Below are 19,623 nucleotides of genomic sequence, written 5' to 3'. Positions count from 1 at the left end.
CACAAATACAAGAATGATATGTAAGAAACAACGATTAAAACCAAGTTCATGATTGAATTCGAATTAACTTCATATTGTTCTTCCAAGTCATGTGAAAGGAGTTGATCATGTGAAACATTCGAAAGCAAACGATTTCCCATATTTTACTTTTCAACGCTAATTAATCTAATTGAAAGCACATAGATTAATCCTATCAAACATGTAATCAAACCCTAGAAAGCTAGTCAATCATACATGTTCAACGCAAGAAGTTCAAGGAAAGGCTATCAACTCAAGTGTACAACTTAGTATGAATAAGTTCATCTATTTGCAATCCTCTTCAATTGAATTCGATCTTTGTCCAAAACCTTTACTACTTTTGATTCAAGTTACACAAAACAAAAAGTTGATTTCATGTTCTTAAATCTAGCACCATTCATATCAAAACCCTAAGTGTTTGCAACCACATAAGATTAAAATACAAAAGTTATCTATAAAGCAAATTCAATCGAACAATCACACATAAGCAACTATGGAATCACAACATAGAAATCGAAAATCCTTAATCAATCATAAATTTTCAGAATATAAACCTTGTTCAAACATCAATGTCAACTAGAACAATTCCAACGAAATCAAACAAGGTTACAAAGAAAGAGGTTGAATTACACCGTGAGATGAGATGGGGATGAAGGATAAAACGCTATGGATTCTTGAATCTCGAAAGCAAGCTTCAAGGTGGAGGATGGATGATGATGCTCACGGCTCCTTCTTCTTCTTCTTCTTCCTTGCTTGAAACGTTGAATGCACTAGAGGATGAAGAGAGCTTTCGCGTAGAGAGAATTTCTGAATTATGGGGTGGTACTTTGAAACGTCTAGGGTGAGTGTATATATAGGGAACGGCATGTCTTGGCTTCCAAGCCGTGAGTTTTCTGATTTATTTACCAAGGAATTAAATTAATAATTCCACATGCCTTCCACCAATGAGAAATTGCCAAGTAAGCCCTAGTGTGTCATCCAACCAATCATAAAACTCCAAGAAGATACCCTAATATATTCTTGCCGAAATTCCTTGAATATTTTCTGATTTTCTTCTTGTATTTTCGGCCAAAATATACTTAGGGTTTCTAGGAATGAATCTAGACGCCATTTGGTGCTTTTTCTTGATTTCTTTCCATAAATTCCACCCTAGAAAATCTCTTGCGTAATCTTTTATTCTCCCTTGATATTTCACGCCACTTTTCTCTCCTCCCTTTGGTTTTCACGGCAAAGCATCCCTAGGGTTTCCTCCATGTGTCACAAACCCTAATTCCATGGGCTTTGATGGGCCTTGATCCATTTTGCCGAAAATCCATAGAGTTCTTGGGCCTCGTTGCTTCTTCTTTAAGCCTTCTCATCTCCAACGCCAAAACACATTATTTTTCCATTTCTTTTTCATGGTTGCGTTGGAAACTTGCTCGGGAAGCCTTCCTCCATTTCGCAGGGTTTCCTAGTTGGATTAGGAAAGCTTATTTCTTCATTTCTGCTCAATTGTGTGGCCCAATTCTTCTCATATTTGTTCGCCTTAACGTTCGCAAGCTCCTCTTTCCATTCGTGCGTTCATTTCCACTTTTTAGCTCGGAGGTCCTGAAAATAGAAACTAGTATGAAAAATAGAAACTTTCCAAAAATGAGAAATGAGAAATGAGAAATGAGAAATGAGAAATGAGAAATGAAAACTACAAAAATGGAAACTTTCTACAATAAGGAACTTTCCCAATCAAAGAATGGAAACTTTCCCAAACAGGGATTTTTCAAGGAAATGGCGCAGAAAAATGTAGGGAAATGCAGTTAAAACGTCGCATTGAAATGCTCCTATCAAATTCCCCCACACTTAGCTTTTGCTAGTCCCTTAGCAAAATCACAACACAGACACGACTACGACTCAACAAAAATTAAAGACTCGACACCTAACAGACTCTATTGCCCTTTAACTTTTTGTCTCAGCAATCTCTTACTTTCACAACACCAAGATTAGCACTTCACCAAGAATCAATGTTTAGGCATTCGAGAGTTAATTAAAACACATAATTTACATATACACAAGTAGGACTTGGTTGTAACAATGGTGATGGTTTCTGTTAAGCACGTTTCAAACAAGTATGATTCAAATCCTCACAAGGTATATCCACTCTTTCATCTCTCAGATCATGGCAATGCTTAAAAGCTTATACACTCAAGTATATGTGAAAGATAGCAAGTATATCACATAATGCAAGAAACGAAAGCACATGTATAAATTTTTCTTTTAAAGATCTCATGAAAGATATCAACTACTTGCACAGATGGACCCAAGCCATAGGTTCAACTCTTGTAACTCATCTCCACATCAATGGCTGTCCCATCTTAAGGATCAAGAAGGTCTTATCAAAGGTTGTAATGGGGCCATGGCTCAAGGTTTTAAAGAAACGAAGGGTAAGGAATTTAACAAAGTGTCCTAAAAACCTAGCAGAGCTCATGCAAATGTAGAGAGACTTCTAGAAATCCACCAAGTATGCAAAAACGTCACTATCCCATGGGGGCGTTGTAAAGGGGCCTAATGTCTTCATGTTGGGCCTAAACTTCACTCTAAACTTCCTTTGGTTACTAATGAGTTGGACAAAGGCCAAATTTTTCTGTAATGGGCCTTCAAATCAAAGTAAACTCCAAACTCACCAAGTATGGGGGACTAAAATCCATAGATATTTCATCTTTTTCTTTCTTTTTGTTTTCTAGCCGTACACTTTTTCTTTTTCACTTTCTTTTTCTCGGCTTTTTCACAAATTTTTTTTTGTTTCTTTCATGGACAAGTCTACCCCCACACTTGAGTTTTTACCTCTTCTTATTCTTCATTATGGACGCCAAAAATCTTCAAGTAAAGTCTCAATTTAGCTCCACTAAGTTCTTAGAACAAAGGGTAGGGTTATAGCTATATTAAGGTTTAGGTTAAAGATTTTTAAGGGTGATGAAAGAAAAGGCTTAACGTAGGCTCAAAGGGGTTTATCTAAGGGAGTCCCACGACGGGCACAATTAGGGACACAGGTTTATTTGGCAATGGTGGTAATTCCTAGGTTGCCTCTATCCTTTCCAGAATCAGGGCCATGTATTGATAAAACGTCTCAACAAGTACAAGAGCGAATTCTAGCATTCTCTAGTCCATCAAACTTAATCTATGGCAAGCAATCAATCAAATGAAAGAATAATGAGATCATCAAAACATCGCCAAGAAAATAAGAATATATATTTCATTTATCACTCCAAGAAAAAGGGACATGGCTCAATATCTCACATGGGTTTTTATGAATCAAAACTCATCTTAACATGCTCATATTCTGTACCAAAGTCACGAAATCCATATCCACTACAAGGCACACATTTTTCATATATCTCAATTAACCAAAGAATACCATTTTAAAGTCATCTCAATTTTGTGATTATCTTTTAGCCATAATTTCAGAGATATAGAATCATCCTAGACAGTTGAAAGGGCATCCTAAGACTCAAAACAAAATGACACAAAACAAAGACTCAATAAAAGCAACGAAATTTTTATGATTTTTGACATTTTTCAATTTTTTTGTATTTTTCAATATATATATGATTCAAAACAAAAATATAAATCCCTTCCCCCACACTTAAATATTGCATTGTCCTCAATGTAATCAATTATACGCATGCAATGTAATACTTAAGCACATAGGGTAGCCATTTACGAAAAGAACTTCAAAAATAAACATGAAAAGAAGGAGAAATAGGGAAGGAGAAATCAAATCTGCGTGTGTAGACTCCTTCACAGCTACTTCTGAATTGGGTTGCCTCCCAAGCAGCGCTTAATGTTTATAGTCTTTCAGCCTAGACTTGCACCTCCTTGTGTCCTCAGTTGGTGGAGCCTTCAAAGCCTCCCTTTGGGTTTGGAATTGTATTGCTCGGAAGCTTACCACTCTCATGAAACTTGGTCATGAAGTCCACCACTTGTCCCATTTGCTTCTTGAGGTCTGCAATGTCCTTGGTATGGTTCTGTTGTCCTTGAACCAAGGCTTGAGTGGAATTGGTTAGTGCCTCAATAATCTGATCATAGTTCGAATTCCCTGAGGCATGATGATTCTGCATATAAGGCCTTTGGAAGGGTGGTCCTTGAAAGTGTGGCCCTTGAGATGGTGGTGCTTGAGGACGTTGAAAATTACCTCCAAGGGGATTCTGAGTGTTCTCATTGTTTGTCCATTTGAAGTTGGGGTGGTCCCTCCATCCAGGGTTGTAGGTATTCGAATAAGGGTCATATCTTGGACGTTGGGGACCCCCTTGGTTCCCTTGGTATCCTCCTATGGCGTTCACAGCTTCCCATCCTCCATCTTCCTTGAGTTGGGGGCATTGGTCAGTCACGTGCCCTTGCATAGAGCATACTCCACAAGCTTGCTTTGGTCCCTTGGCGTTTACAACTTGGTCCATGAGAAGGGTGAGTTTGTTCAATCTCTCCTCAATAACCGAATTGGTACCTATCTCATTCACCCTTCGAGTTGTGAGACCTACACCTTCATACTGTTGGGCATTCTTGGCTCTATTCTCAATCATAGCTCGCCCTTCAGTAGGTGACTTATCCACAAAGGCTCCCCCAGCTGCAGCATCTAACATGTCACGTTCCAAGGGTAGGAGACCTTCATAGAAACAAGTGAGCAAAGTTTCTTCCTTCATCTGATGTTGAGGACATTGGGCAATCAAGGACGAGAATCTCTCATAATAGGCAGCATAAGATTCATCTTGGGCTTGCTTTATCCCACTTATCTTCTTTCTGAGTGTGATGATCTTGGAAGCTGGGAAGTACTTCTCTAAGAATGCCTTCATCATAGTGTTCCAAGACGTAATTCTTCCAGAGGGAAGTTCATAGAGCCAATCCTTGGCACGGTCAGCTAGAGAAAAGGGAAAAGCCTTCATCTTAAGGATATTCTCATCCGCTCCTTGTGGTAGCATGTTAATACACACAGACTGAAATTCCCTAAGATGCTTGTTGGCGTCCTCCATATTGAGGCCATGAAACGTTGGAAGTCTATGAATCAATCCACTCTTCAGCTCAAAATCCGCAGTCTTTCCTGGGGCAGGTGCAGGGTACACAATACTTGTAGGAAGTCCTTCTTGAACCACAGATGAAGAGAGTTCTCTAATAGAGGCCATTCTAATGTTTTCTTCAGGTGGTGGTGAACCAGGTGGTGAATTCTGAGGTGTAAGTGAGTTGGACGAAACACTAGGGGATACTGACCCTTCAGAAGGAAACAGCCTCCTCCCTTGATCGTTAACTGTGTATTCCTTGTATGTTGGAGAAGAGGGCTGTTTGTACTCAAGGAGTGAAGAATTCTTCAAACGAGCGATCCTTGCTTCAATTTCTTTAACTGTAGAAGGTCTAGCAGGCTCGGTCATTCATAGAAATCCTGAACATTATTACAATTTAGAGAAGTTAGTAAAGTGTATAGTGAAGTAAATACAAGTAATGATTTATACATAAATGTTACTATTCACGAGTCACTATTCACGATTTACTATTCACGAATTTACAAGTATAAAGAGAAGTATAAATTACAAAAATTCCACAAAGTATAATGTTACATATATACAAATTTTAGTTAGGGTATGGCATAGTTAATAAAAGTTTGAATCTCATTATAAGCCCTTAACCAAAGTTTAGACGTGCGGCCCAAGGGCTCGATCCTTAATACTAGTCGCCCTTCTCAATCTTTTGGTAACTCTTTTCACATAGAGCCAGGTAGTAGAGGAACGATTTTGGCGGAGCTCAGCTCACTTGTTTAGCAGGGGACGAGACCCTTTGCTAGCACTTCTCGTATCCAATCAACCTAGACACCCTATGCTACTAAGGTGCGCCACATGAAAGAGAAGGGTGCAAGACTAATGTTAAAGACAAAGTCCTTCACCTATTCCATTATGGTCAAAAACTTATAATAAAATTCATACTCTCAAAAACCTGATTTTTACTATTCACGAAAATTTATACAATTATTTCTTTTTCTTTTCTTTTATTTACAATTATTTCAACACTTAGGTACGGGAACAGGGAGTCTCGATGTGCAATGGGACTGAAACAGCTACCCTTTTCAAGACTATGTTTAATCCAATATACCTTAGTGTAACACAACATTTTCTTTTTTTTTTTTCTTTTTTTTTTTTTTTATAAATATCATTGATTTCGAATTAAATTCCAAGTGGTAAATCAAGTGGACGTGCGGCCCAAGTATAGTTGTCTAGACACAAAGTTCCTTCTACATCCTTTGGGCAACCTTACTGAAATGGCCAGGTAGGGGAGGGCGAACACAAGAGGTAGAATCCATTTTGGCATGAGCTACTCCCACAATGTGGTTTAGGCCCATTTGTAAGCACTTCTGGATCCAAAACCCGTTATGAACGTTGTCCCCTTCCTAGACACCATCCCACATAGGCTATACTTACTTAGATGAAAAAGGTCCTAGGTGTGAAGACAGTTCAATGAATATTAATAAAAACCGCCCTCAACCTTAAGGGACCTGAACTAGGTACCAATAAGGGGTTTAGGTCAATATTAATAAACACGACTTCACCTATTCCTTCTTTAATTTACAACTCACAATAAAACTCGTATTCAATAATATAAATAACAACCTAAGCATTTACTTTACTAAATTTCGATCACAATATGAACATATATATAATATTTACGAAAACAACAATATTCACAATGCAACAAGTGATTTTTCAATCCCCGGCAACGGCGCCAAAAATTGATACGCTCAAAGCAAGCATATAATTTAACCCTTTAAACATCATTAGTAGTATAAGCAAGTAGGGATCGTTCTATTCCGGGGATTGAGGGTACACCTGTCAATGTAGGACAATATAAACAATTAAAATAAAACAAAGTATAATATTTACACAATATAAACACAATTTACGATTTAAGGGGGGGGTTTTAGGTTTTGGTTTTCGAAAATTAAAAGAAAGAATAAAACTAAGTATAAACAAAAACACAAATACAAGAATGATATGTAAGAAACAAAGATTAAAACCAAGTTCATGATTGAATTCGAATTAACTTCATATTGTTCTTCCAAGTCATGTGAAAGGAGTTGATCATGTGAAACATTCGAAAGCAAACGATTTCCCATATTTTACTTTTCAACGCTAATTAATCTAAATGAAAGCACATAGATTAATCCTATCAAACATGTAATCAAACCCTAGAAAGCTAGTCAATCATACATGTTCAACGCAAGAAGTTCAAGGAAAGGCTATCAACTCAAGTGTACAACTTAGTATGAATAAGTTCATCTATTTGCAATCCTCTTCAATTGAATTCGATCTTTGTCCAAAACCTTTACTACTTTTGATTCAAGTTACACAAAACAAAAAGTTGATTTCATGTTCTTAAATCTAGCACCATTCATATCAAAACCCTAAGTGTTTGCAACCACATAAGATTAAAATACAAAAGTTATCTATAAAGCAAATTCAATCGAACAATCACACATAAGCAACTATGGAATCACAACATAGAAATCGAAAATCCTTAATCAATCATAAATTTTCAGAATATAAACCTTGTTCAAACATCAATGTCAACTAGAACAATTCCAACGAAATCAAACAAGGTTACAAAGAAAGAGGTTGAATTACACCGTGAGATGAGATGGGGATGAAGGATAAAACGCTATGGATTCTTGAATCTCGAAAGCAAGCTTCAAGGTGGAGGATGGATGATGATGCTCACGGCTCCTTCTTCTTCTTCTTCTTCCTTGCTTGAAACGTTGAATGCACTAGAGGATGAAGAGAGCTTTCGCGTAGAGAGAATTTCTGAATTATGGGGTGGTACTTTGAAACGTCTAGGGTGAGTGTATATATAGGGAACGGCATGTCTTGGCTTCCAAGCCGTGAGTTTTCTGATTTATTTACCAAGGAATTAAATTAATAATTCCACATGCCTTCCACCAATGAGAAATTGCCAAGTAAGCCCTAGTGTGTCATCCAACCAATCATAAAACTCCAAGAAGATACCCTAATATATTCTTGCCGAAATTCCTTGAATATTTTCTGATTTTCTTCTTGTATTTTCGGCCAAAATATACTTAGGGTTTCTAGGAATGAATCTAGACGCCATTTGGTGCTTTTTCTTGATTTCTTTCCATAAATTCCACCCTAGAAAATCTCTTGCGTAATCTTTTATTCTCCCTTGATATTTCACGCCACTTTTCTCTCCTCCCTTTGGTTTTCACGGCAAAGCATCCCTAGGGTTTCCTCCATGTGTCACAAACCCTAATTCCATGGGCTTTGATGGGCCTTGATCCATTTTGCCGAAAATCCATAGAGTTCTTGGGCCTCGTTGCTTCTTCTTTAAGCCTTCTCATCTCCAACGCCAAAACACATTATTTTTCCATTTCTTTTTCATGGTTGCGTTGGAAACTTGCTCGGGAAGCCTTCCTCCATTTCGCAGGGTTTCCTAGTTGGATTAGGAAAGCTTATTTCTTCATTTCTGCTCAATTGTGTGGCCCAATTCTTCTCATATTTGTTCGCCTTAACGTTCGCAAGCTCCTCTTTCCATTCGTGCGTTCATTTCCACTTTTTAGCTCGGAGGTCCTGAAAATAGAAACTAGTATGAAAAATAGAAACTTTCCAAAAATGAGAAATGAGAAATGAGAAATGAGAAATGAGAAATGAGAAATGAGAAATGAGAAATGAAAACTACAAAAATGGAAACTTTCTACAATAAGGAACTTTCCCAATCAAAGAATGGAAACTTTCCCAAACAGGGATTTTTCAAGGAAATGGCGCAGAAAAATGTAGGGAAATGCAGTTAAAACGTCGCATTGAAATGCTCCTATCAAATTCCCCCACACTTAGCTTTTGCTAGTCCCTTAGCAAAATCACAACACAGACACGACTACGACTCAACAAAAATTAAAGACTCGACACCTAACAGACTCTATTGCCCTTTAACTTTTTGTCTCAGCAATCTCTTACTTTCACAACACCAAGATTAGCACTTCACCAAGAATCAATGTTTAGGCATTCGAGAGTTAATTAAAACACATAATTTACATATACACAAGTAGGACTTGGTTGTAACAATGGTGATGGTTTCTGTTAAGCACGTTTCAAACAAGTATGATTCAAATCCTCACAAGGTATATCCACTCTTTCATCTCTCAGATCATGGCAATGCTTAAAAGCTTATACACTCAAGTATATGTGAAAGATAGCAAGTATATCACATAATGCAAGAAACGAAAGCACATGTATAAATTTTTCTTTTAAAGATCTCATGAAAGATATCAACTACTTGCACAGATGGACCCAAGCCATAGGTTCAACTCTTGTAACTCATCTCCACATCAATGGCTGTCCCATCTTAAGGATCAAGAAGGTCTTATCAAAGGTTGTAATGGGGCCATGGCTCAAGGTTTTAAAGAAACGAAGGGTAAGGAATTTAACAAAGTGTCCTAAAAACCTAGCAGAGCTCATGCAAATGTAGAGAGACTTCTAGAAATCCACCAAGTATGCAAAAACGTCACTATCCCATGGGGGCGTTGTAAAGGGGCCTAATGTCTTCATGTTGGGCCTAAACTTCACTCTAAACTTCCTTTGGTTACTAATGAGTTGGACAAAGGCCAAATTTTTCTGTAATGGGCCTTCAAATCAAAGTAAACTCCAAACTCACCAAGTATGGGGGACTAAAATCCATAGATATTTCATCTTTTTCTTTCTTTTTGTTTTCTAGCCGTACACTTTTTCTTTTTCACTTTCTTTTTCTCGGCTTTTTCACACATTTTTTTTCTTTCTTTCATGGACAAGTCTACCCCCACACTTGAGTTTTTACCTCTTCTTATTCTTCATTATGGACGCCAAAAATCTTCAAGTAAAGTCTCAATTTAGCTCCACTAAGTTCTTAGAACAAAGGGTAGGGTTATAGCTATATTAAGGTTTAGGTTAAAGATTTTTAAGGGTGATGAAAGAAAAGGCTTAACGTAGGCTCAAAGGGGTTTATCTAAGGGAGTCCCACGACGGGCACAATTAGGGACACAGGTTTATTTGGCAATGGTGGTAATTCCTAGGTTGCCTCTATCCTTTCCAGAATCAGGGCCATGTATTGATAAAACGTCTCAACAAGTACAAGAGCGAATTCTAGCATTCTCTAGTCCATCAAACTTAATCTATGGCAAGCAATCAATCAAATGAAAGAATAATGAGATCATCAAAACATCGCCAAGAAAATAAGAATATATATTTCATTTATCACTCCAAGAAAAAGGGACATGGCTCAATATCTCACATGGGTTTTTATGAATCAAAACTCATCTTAACATGCTCATATTCTGTACCAAAGTCACGAAATCCATATCCACTACAAGGCACACATTTTTCATATATCTCAATTAACCAAAGAATACCATTTTAAAGTCATCTCAATTTTGTGATTATCTTTTAGCCATAATTTCAGAGATATAGAATCATCCTAGACAGTTGAAAGGGCATCCTAAGACTCAAAACAAAATGACACAAAACAAAGACTCAATAAAAGCAACGAAATTTTTATGATTTTTGACATTTCAATTTTTTTGTATTTTTCAATATATATATGATTCAAAACAAAAATATAAATCCCTTCCCCCACACTTAAATATTGCATTGTCCTCAATGTAATCAATTATACGCATGCAATGTAATACTTAAGCACATAGGGTAGCCATTTACGAAAAGAACTTCAAAAATAAACATGAAAAGAAGGAGAAATAGGGAAGGAGAAATCAAATCTGCGTGTGTAGACTCCTTCACAGCTACTTCTGAATTGGGTTGCCTCCCAAGCAGCGCTTAATGTTTATAGTCTTTCAGCCTAGACTTGCACCTCCTTGTGTCCTCAGTTGGTGGAGCCTTCAAAGCCTCCCTTTGGGTTTGGAATTGTATTGCTCGGAAGCTTACCACTCTCATGAAACTTGGTCATGAAGTCCACCACTTGTCCCATTTGCTTCTTGAGGTCTGCAATGTCCTTGGTATGGTTCTGTTGTCCTTGAACCAAGGCTTGAGTGGAATTGGTTAGTGCCTCAATAATCTGATCATAGTTCGAATTCCCTGAGGCATGATGATTCTGCATATAAGGCCTTTGGAAGGGTGGTCCTTGAAAGTGTGGCCCTTGAGATGGTGGTGCTTGAGGACGTTGAAAATTACCTCCAAGGGGATTCTGAGTGTTCTCATTGTTTGTCCATTTGAAGTTGGGGTGGTCCCTCCATCCAGGGTTGTAGGTATTCGAATAAGGGTCATATCTTGGACGTTGGGGACCCCCTTGGTTCCCTTGGTATCCTCCTATGGCGTTCACAGCTTCCCATCCTCCATCTTCCTTGAGTTGGGGCATTGGTCAGTCACGTGCCCTTGCATAGAGCATACTCCACAAGCTTGCTTTGGTCCCTTGGCGTTTACAACTTGGTCCATGAGAAGGGTGAGTTTGTTCAATCTCTCCTCAATAACCGAATTGGTACCTATCTCATTCACCCTTCGAGTTGTGAGACCTACACCTTCATACTGTTGGGCATTCTTGGCTCTATTCTCAATCATAGCTCGCCCTTCAGTAGGTGACTTATCCACAAAGGCTCCCCCAGCTGCAGCATCTAACATGTCACGTTCCAAGGGTAGGAGACCTTCATAGAAACAAGTGAGCAAAGTTTCTTCCTTCATCTGATGTTGAGGACATTGGGCAATCAAGGACGAGAATCTCTCATAATAGGCAGCATAAGATTCATCTTGGGCTTGCTTTATCCCACTTATCTTCTTTCTGAGTGTGATGATCTTGGAAGCTGGGAAGTACTTCTCTAAGAATGCCTTCATCATAGTGTTCCAAGACGTAATTCTTCCAGAGGGAAGTTCATAGAGCCAATCCTTGGCACGGTCAGCTAGAGAAAAGGGAAAAGCCTTCATCTTAAGGATATTCTCATCCGCTCCTTGTGGTAGCATGTTAATACACACAGACTGAAATTCCCTAAGATGCTTGTTGGCGTCCTCCATATTGAGGCCATGAAACGTTGGAAGTCTATGAATCAATCCACTCTTCAGCTCAAAATCCGCAGTCTTTCCTGGGGCAGGTGCAGGGTACACAATACTTGTAGGAAGTCCTTCTTGAACCACAGATGAAGAGAGTTCTCTAATAGAGGCCATTCTAATGTTTTCTTCAGGTGGTGGTGAACCAGGTGGTGAATTCTGAGGTGTAAGTGAGTTGGACGAAACACTAGGGGATACTGACCCTTCAGAAGGAAACAGCCTCCTCCCTTGATCGTTAACTGTGTATTCCTTGTATGTTGGAGAAGAGGGCTGTTTGTACTCAAGGAGTGAAGAATTCTTCAAACGAGCGATCCTTGCTTCAATTTCTTTAACTGTAGAAGGTCTAGCAGGCTCGGTCATTCATAGAAATCCTGAACATTATTACAATTTAGAGAAGTTAGTAAAGTGTATAGTGAAGTAAATACAAGTAATGATTTATACATAAATGTTACTATTCACGAGTCACTATTCACGATTTACTATTCACGAATTTACAAGTATAAAGAGAAGTATAAATTACAAAAATTCCACAAAGTATAATGTTACATATATACAAATTTTAGTTAGGGTATGGCATAGTTAATAAAAGTTTGAATCTCATTATAAGCCCTTAACCAAAGTTTAGACGTGCGGCCCAAGGGCTCGATCCTTAATACTAGTCGCCCTTCTCAATCTTTTGGTAACTCTTTTCACATAGAGCCAGGTAGTAGAGGAACGATTTTGGCGGAGCTCAGCTCACTTGTTTAGCAGGGGACGAGACCCTTTGCTAGCACTTCTCGTATCCAATCAACCTAGACACCCTATGCTACTAAGGTGCGCCACATGAAAGAGAAGGGTGCAAGACTAATGTTAAAGACAAAGTCCTTCACCTATTCCATTATGGTCAAAAACTTATAATAAAATTCATACTCTCAAAAACCTGATTTTTACTATTCACGAAAATTTATACAATTATTTCTTTTTCTTTTCTTTTATTTACAATTATTTCAACACTTAGGTACGGGAACAGGGAGTCTCGATGTGCAATGGGACTGAAACAGCTACCCTTTTCAAGACTATGTTTAATCCAATATACCTTAGTGTAACACAACATTTTCTTTTTTTTTTTTTTTTTTTTTTTTTTTTTATAAATATCATTGATTTCGAATTAAATTCCAAGTGGTAAATCAAGTGGACGTGCGGCCCAAGTATAGTTGTCTAGACACAAAGTTCCTTCTACATCCTTTGGGCAACCTTACTGAAATGGCCAGGTAGGGGAGGGCGAACACAAGAGGTAGAATCCATTTTGGCATGAGCTACTCCCACAATGTGGTTTAGGCCCATTTGTAAGCACTTCTGGATCCAAAACCCGTTATGAACGTTGTCCCCTTCCTAGACACCATCCCACATAGGCTATACTTACTTAGATGAAAAAGGTCCTAGGTGTGAAGACAGTTCAATGAATATTAATAAAAACCGCCCTCAACCTTAAGGGACCTGAACTAGGTACCAATAAGGGGTTTAGGTCAATATTAATAAACACGACTTCACCTATTCCTTCTTTAATTTACAACTCACAATAAAACTCGTATTCAATAATATAAATAACAACCTAAGCATTTACTTTACTAAATTTCGATCACAATATGAACATATATATAATATTTACGAAAACAACAATATTCACAATGCAACAAGTGATTTTTCAATCCCCGGCAACGGCGCCAAAAATTGATACGCTCAAAGCAAGCATATAATTTAACCCTTTAAACATCATTAGTAGTATAAGCAAGTAGGGATCGTTCTATTCCGGGGATTGAGGGTACACCTGTCAATGTAGGACAATATAAACAATTAAAATAAAACAAAGTATAATATTTACACAATATAAACACAATTTACGATTTAAGGGGGGGTTTTAGGTTTTGGTTTTCGAAAATTAAAAGAAAGAATAAAACTAAGTATAAACAAAAACACAAATACAAGAATGATATGTAAGAAACAAAGATTAAAACCAAGTTCATGATTGAATTCGAATTAACTTCATATTGTTCTTCCAAGTCATGTGAAAGGAGTTGATCATGTGAAACATTCGAAAGCAAACGATTTCCCATATTTTACTTTTCAACGCTAATTAATCTAAATGAAAGCACATAGATTAATCCTATCAAACATGTAATCAAACCCTAGAAAGCTAGTCAATCATACATGTTCAACGCAAGAAGTTCAAGGAAAGGCTATCAACTCAAGTGTACAACTTAGTATGAATAAGTTCATCTATTTGCAATCCTCTTCAATTGAATTCGATCTTTGTCCAAAACCTTTACTACTTTTGATTCAAGTTACACAAAACAAAAAGTTGATTTCATGTTCTTAAATCTAGCACCATTCATATCAAAACCCTAAGTGTTTGCAACCACATAAGATTAAAATACAAAAGTTATCTATAAAGCAAATTCAATCGAACAATCACACATAAGCAACTATGGAATCACAACATAGAAATCGAAAATCCTTAATCAATCATAAATTTTCAGAATATAAACCTTGTTCAAACATCAATGTCAACTAGAACAATTCCAACGAAATCAAACAAGGTTACAAAGAAAGAGGTTGAATTACACCGTGAGATGAGATGGGGATGAAGGATAAAACGCTATGGATTCTTGAATCTCGAAAGCAAGCTTCAAGGTGGAGGATGGATGATGATGCTCACGGCTCCTTCTTCTTCTTCTTCTTCCTTGCTTGAAACGTTGAATGCACTAGAGGATGAAGAGAGCTTTCGCGTAGAGAGAATTTCTGAATTATGGGGTGGTACTTTGAAACGTCTAGGGTGAGTGTATATATAGGGAACGGCATGTCTTGGCTTCCAAGCCGTGAGTTTTCTGATTTATTTACCAAGGAATTAAATTAATAATTCCACATGCCTTCCACCAATGAGAAATTGCCAAGTAAGCCCTAGTGTGTCATCCAACCAATCATAAAACTCCAAGAAGATACCCTAATATATTCTTGCCGAAATTCCTTGAATATTTTCTGATTTTCTTCTTGTATTTTCGGCCAAAATATACTTAGGGTTTCTAGGAATGAATCTAGACGCCATTTGGTGCTTTTTCTTGATTTCTTTCCATAAATTCCACCCTAGAAAATCTCTTGCGTAATCTTTTATTCTCCCTTGATATTTCACGCCACTTTTCTCTCCTCCCTTTGGTTTTCACGGCAAAGCATCCCTAGGGTTTCCTCCATGTGTCACAAACCCTAATTCCATGGGCTTTGATGGGCTTTGATCCATTTTGCCGAAAATCCATAGAGTTCTTGGGCCTCGTTGCTTCTTCTTTAAGCCTTCTCATCTCCAACGCCAAAACACATTATTTTTCCATTTCTTTTTCATGGTTGCGTTGGAAACTTGCTCGGGAAGCCTTCCTCCATTTCGCAGGGTTTCCTAGTTGGATTAGGAAAGCTTATTTCTTCATTTCTGCTCAATTGTGTGGCCCAATTCTTCTCATATTTGTTCGCCTTAACGTTCGCAAGCTCCTCTTTCCATTCGTGCGTTCATTTCCACTTTTTAGCTCGGAGGTCCTGAAAATAGAAACTAGTATGAAAAATAGAAACTTTCCAAAAATGAGAAATGAGAAATGAGAAATGAGAAATGAGAAATGAGAAATGAGAAATGAAAACTACAAAAATGGAAACTTTCTACAATAAGGAACTTTCCCAATCAAAGAATGGAAACTTTCCCAAACAGGGATTTTTCAAGGAAATGGCGCAGAAAAATGTAGGGAAATGCAGTTAAAACGTCGCATTGAAATGCTCCTATCAGTAGGTAGGGAATTATGGGAGGTGGTGCATAGCCATATAGTGCCTAGAATGGAGTCATCCTGAAGGATGAGTGGTAAGCATTGTTATACCACCATTCATCCCACGACAAGGCTTGCACCCGAGTGTGAGGTTTATCTCCCACAACACATCGTAGGTACAGCTCCAATGTTCGATTTAATTTTTAGTTTGTCCATCTGTTTGAGGATGGTAAGCTGTAGATCGACTAAGTTTAATGCCCTGCAATTTGAAAAAGGATTCCCAAAATAGGCTGAGAAATATAGGGTCCCTATCTGAGATAATATCCTCAGGCATCCCATGTAGCTTGAATATTTCACTGATGAAAGCCTTGGCAACAGACACGGCTGTATATGGATGAGACAATGGGACAAAGTGAGCATACTTGGTGAGTTTTTCAATCACAACCCATATCACTGATTTCCCTTCAGACTTTGGTAGCCTTTCAATGAAATCCATTGATATTACACTCTAAGCTTTCTCAGGAATAGTGTGTGGTTGTAGCAATCTGGGAGGCAAGATTTTCATAGTGATTCCGTTGACAAATGTCACATTTAGCCACAAAGATTTTGACATCTTTCTGCATACCAGACCATGCAAAGTTCCTATGTATGCGTTTGTAGGTTCTTGTCCTCCATGTATGACCTCCAAGTAAGCCTTCATTAAACTCCACCATGACTTTGTGTCTCCAATTGTCAATAGTAGGGACATAAACTCTTCCTTTGTAAAAAAGTTGGGAGTTGACGAGTGAGTAGTGCTTCTTACTATGGGGGTCCAGTTGCAGGGATTGCATGATTTGAGAGGCCTCGGGGTCTTGCTTGCAAGCTTGTTGTATTTCTAAAACATACTTGTGAATTGGCTGTGAAGCTCCACTAATCGCTGCAAGATCTACGGTGCGGGACAAGGCATCAGGAGCAGCATTACTCTTCCCAGCCTTATATTGTATAGAGTAGTCGTATCCCATTAACTTCAGTAGCCATTTCTGTTGAGTTGGAGTGGTGATTCTTTGGTTCAAGAAATGCTCAATGGTCTTGTGATCCATGTATATCTTGAAGTGATGCCCTAGTAGATAAGGCCGCCAATGCTGCACTGCCGAGACAACGGCCAACATTTCTTTGTCATAGACCGAAAGGGCTAGGTGTCTTTGAGCCAATGCCTTGCTCATGTAGGCAATAGGATGCCCTTACTGAGATAATACTGCACCTAAACCTAAATCAGACACGTCACACTCAATTACAAACTCCCTGGAGAAGTCTAGAATGGCCAAAACTGGAATGGATATTAGAGCTTCCTTTAAAGTCTCAAATGCCTTCAAAGCTTCCGTGGTCCAATGAAATCCCTCCTTCTGAAGCATGTTGGTTAGAGGCTTAGCGATAATTCCAAACCCCCTCACAAACTTTCTGTAATATCCGGCTAACCCTAGGAATCCCCTTAATTGCTTGAGATTCTTGGGTTTTGGCCATTTCCTAATACACTCAATCTTGGAGGGATCCACAGCTACTCCTGCTGCACTAATGACATGCCCAAGGTACTCCACCTTTGAAGTGCCAAAGCTACATTTTCTTTGTTTCACAGTAAGTGAGTGTTGTAGTAGTCGTTGGAAGACTAGCTCCAAGTGCTGAAGATATGTCTCAAGGGTAGGGATGTAGATTAAGATATCATCAAAGAAGACTAGCTCAAATCTCCTCAGGTAATCCCGTAACACTTCATTCATTACTGATTGAAAGGTGGAAGGCCCATTTGTCAACCCAAAAGGCATCACTAGGAATTCATAATGACCCGAATGAGTTCAAAATGCCGTTTTGCTAATATCTTTCTTGGCCATTCTAATTTGATGATAGCCGGATCGTAAATCCAGTTTGGTAAACACAGTGGCCCCATGTACTTCATCGATCAATTCATCCACCACCGGTATAGGGTATTTGTCTTTCACCGTAGCTGCATTGAGTGACCTATAATCCACACACATCCTCCAAGTTCCAAATTTCTTTTTAACCAACAATACAGGTGATGAAAATGGACTTACACTTGGTCTGATGATTCCTGCATCCAACAATTCTTGAACAATTTTTTCAATTTCTGCCTTTTGAAAGTGGGGATACCTGTAGGTTCGAACATTTATGGCTGCTGTGTTAGGTATTAGCTCAATCTTGTGATCTTGTGGCCTTGCTGGTGGTAGAGAACTAGGAGTCTCGAACAACGTAGAATACTTGTGGATCAGCTTCAAAATATCAGGGTGAGTTGTTTCCTTGGTCGGGGAATTTATTGCGGTGTTAAGTTGGACAAGTATAGCTTCCCTTTCCTTCTTGAGTAACCTAGACATTACCTTGCAACCTACCACGACAGCTTGAGTTTCATTTTCACCTTGCAATACATATTCCTTTTTCTTGTAGTGAAACCTCATCCTCATGGTCTCAAAATTCCATGTTATGTCTCCTAAAGTCCTCAACCAAGTAGCCCCAAGAACGATTTCACACCCTGAAATAGGTAATATATAGAAATTAGCAGAAAAATGAAATTGTTGTAGACATAGCTCAAGTATAACCTATCCCCTAGTGTGCATGATTGTCCCACTAGCAAGGCGAACTCTGATGGGGTGGATAGATTGAACCTTGGCCTTAGACTGCTTAATAAGTGCAGGATGAATGAAGTTGTGGGAAGCTCCTGAATCGATTAACACATGTGCCTTTCTGTTATAAACCTCCCCCTTAAGTTGCATAGTTAATGTGTGACTTCCATCCCCCATAACCTGCAATTCCAATTCCTGATTTTCAACTTCTTCCCCATGGTGTTGTACCTCTCCCACCTCAGCATTTGGATCCGGGCCTGGTATCTCTCTTTCTTCCTGCATGACCTCAATTATCATAGCTTGGCCCCTTCTACAATTGTGGCCAGGCCGAAAAATCTCGTCACAAAAGAAGCACTGATTTCGTGCTCTTCTTTCCAAGTACTCAGCTTGAGTTGGCCTCTTGTTCCCACCACCTTGGTTATTAGCCCCCACTGGTTGAGCAGCTTGTATCGTAGCAGGATTGGTGGGTGGTGCTCCTCTGTAATAGCCACCCGCATTTGTTACAGTGGCAGGTCTAGGTTGAACAACATGGCTGTTTCTGTTAGCAAAATTTCCCTTAGAGCTATGCCTGAGGTTCAACTCTCTCTCTCTCTGAATATTTTGGCCATCTCACATGCTTCATATAGAGTCCTGGGCTTCTGAACCTTCACATCTGCTCTGATGTTATCTTTAAGGCCCCCCAAGAAACAAGAAAGCAAAAGTTGTTGAGATAATCCCGGAGCTCTCCTGGACAACTTAGTGAACTGCTCAATATACTGTTCCACACTCCCGACCTGTGACAATTTGGCTAGTGTGGCTTGGTAATCAATGACATTATGGCCACTGAATTCTCTCATGAGTAAATCAGCCAACCCCAGCCAAGTGTTTGGGAACTCATGTTTAAACATAAACCATCTATCAGAGGCTTTCTCAATTAAGTGCATAGTGGCAAGGGTTAATTTTATGTCTTCTGGCACTTGATAAAATTCAAAATATTGTTCAGCCTTATTCAACCACTCCACAGGGTCCCCTCCACTGAAAACATTAAACTCCAACTTCATTTGTTTCATAGATGGTAAGCTCAGGTCAAAGTGATGGTGATGGGGTGGTTGGAATAGTTGTTGTTGATATCCACAAGACTGTTGCTGATGAAAGTTGGATCCTAACAGTGAGTTTGGTATGTAATTATGTGGCATAGGAGTTGTGGTG

The sequence above is a fragment of the Rosa chinensis genome, chromosome 5 (genome assembly GCF_002994745.2).
Source record: "Rosa chinensis cultivar Old Blush chromosome 5, RchiOBHm-V2, whole genome shotgun sequence".
NCBI classification, from domain to species: domain Eukaryota; kingdom Viridiplantae; phylum Streptophyta; class Magnoliopsida; order Rosales; family Rosaceae; genus Rosa; species Rosa chinensis.
This window is presented reverse-complemented; position numbering follows the sequence as displayed.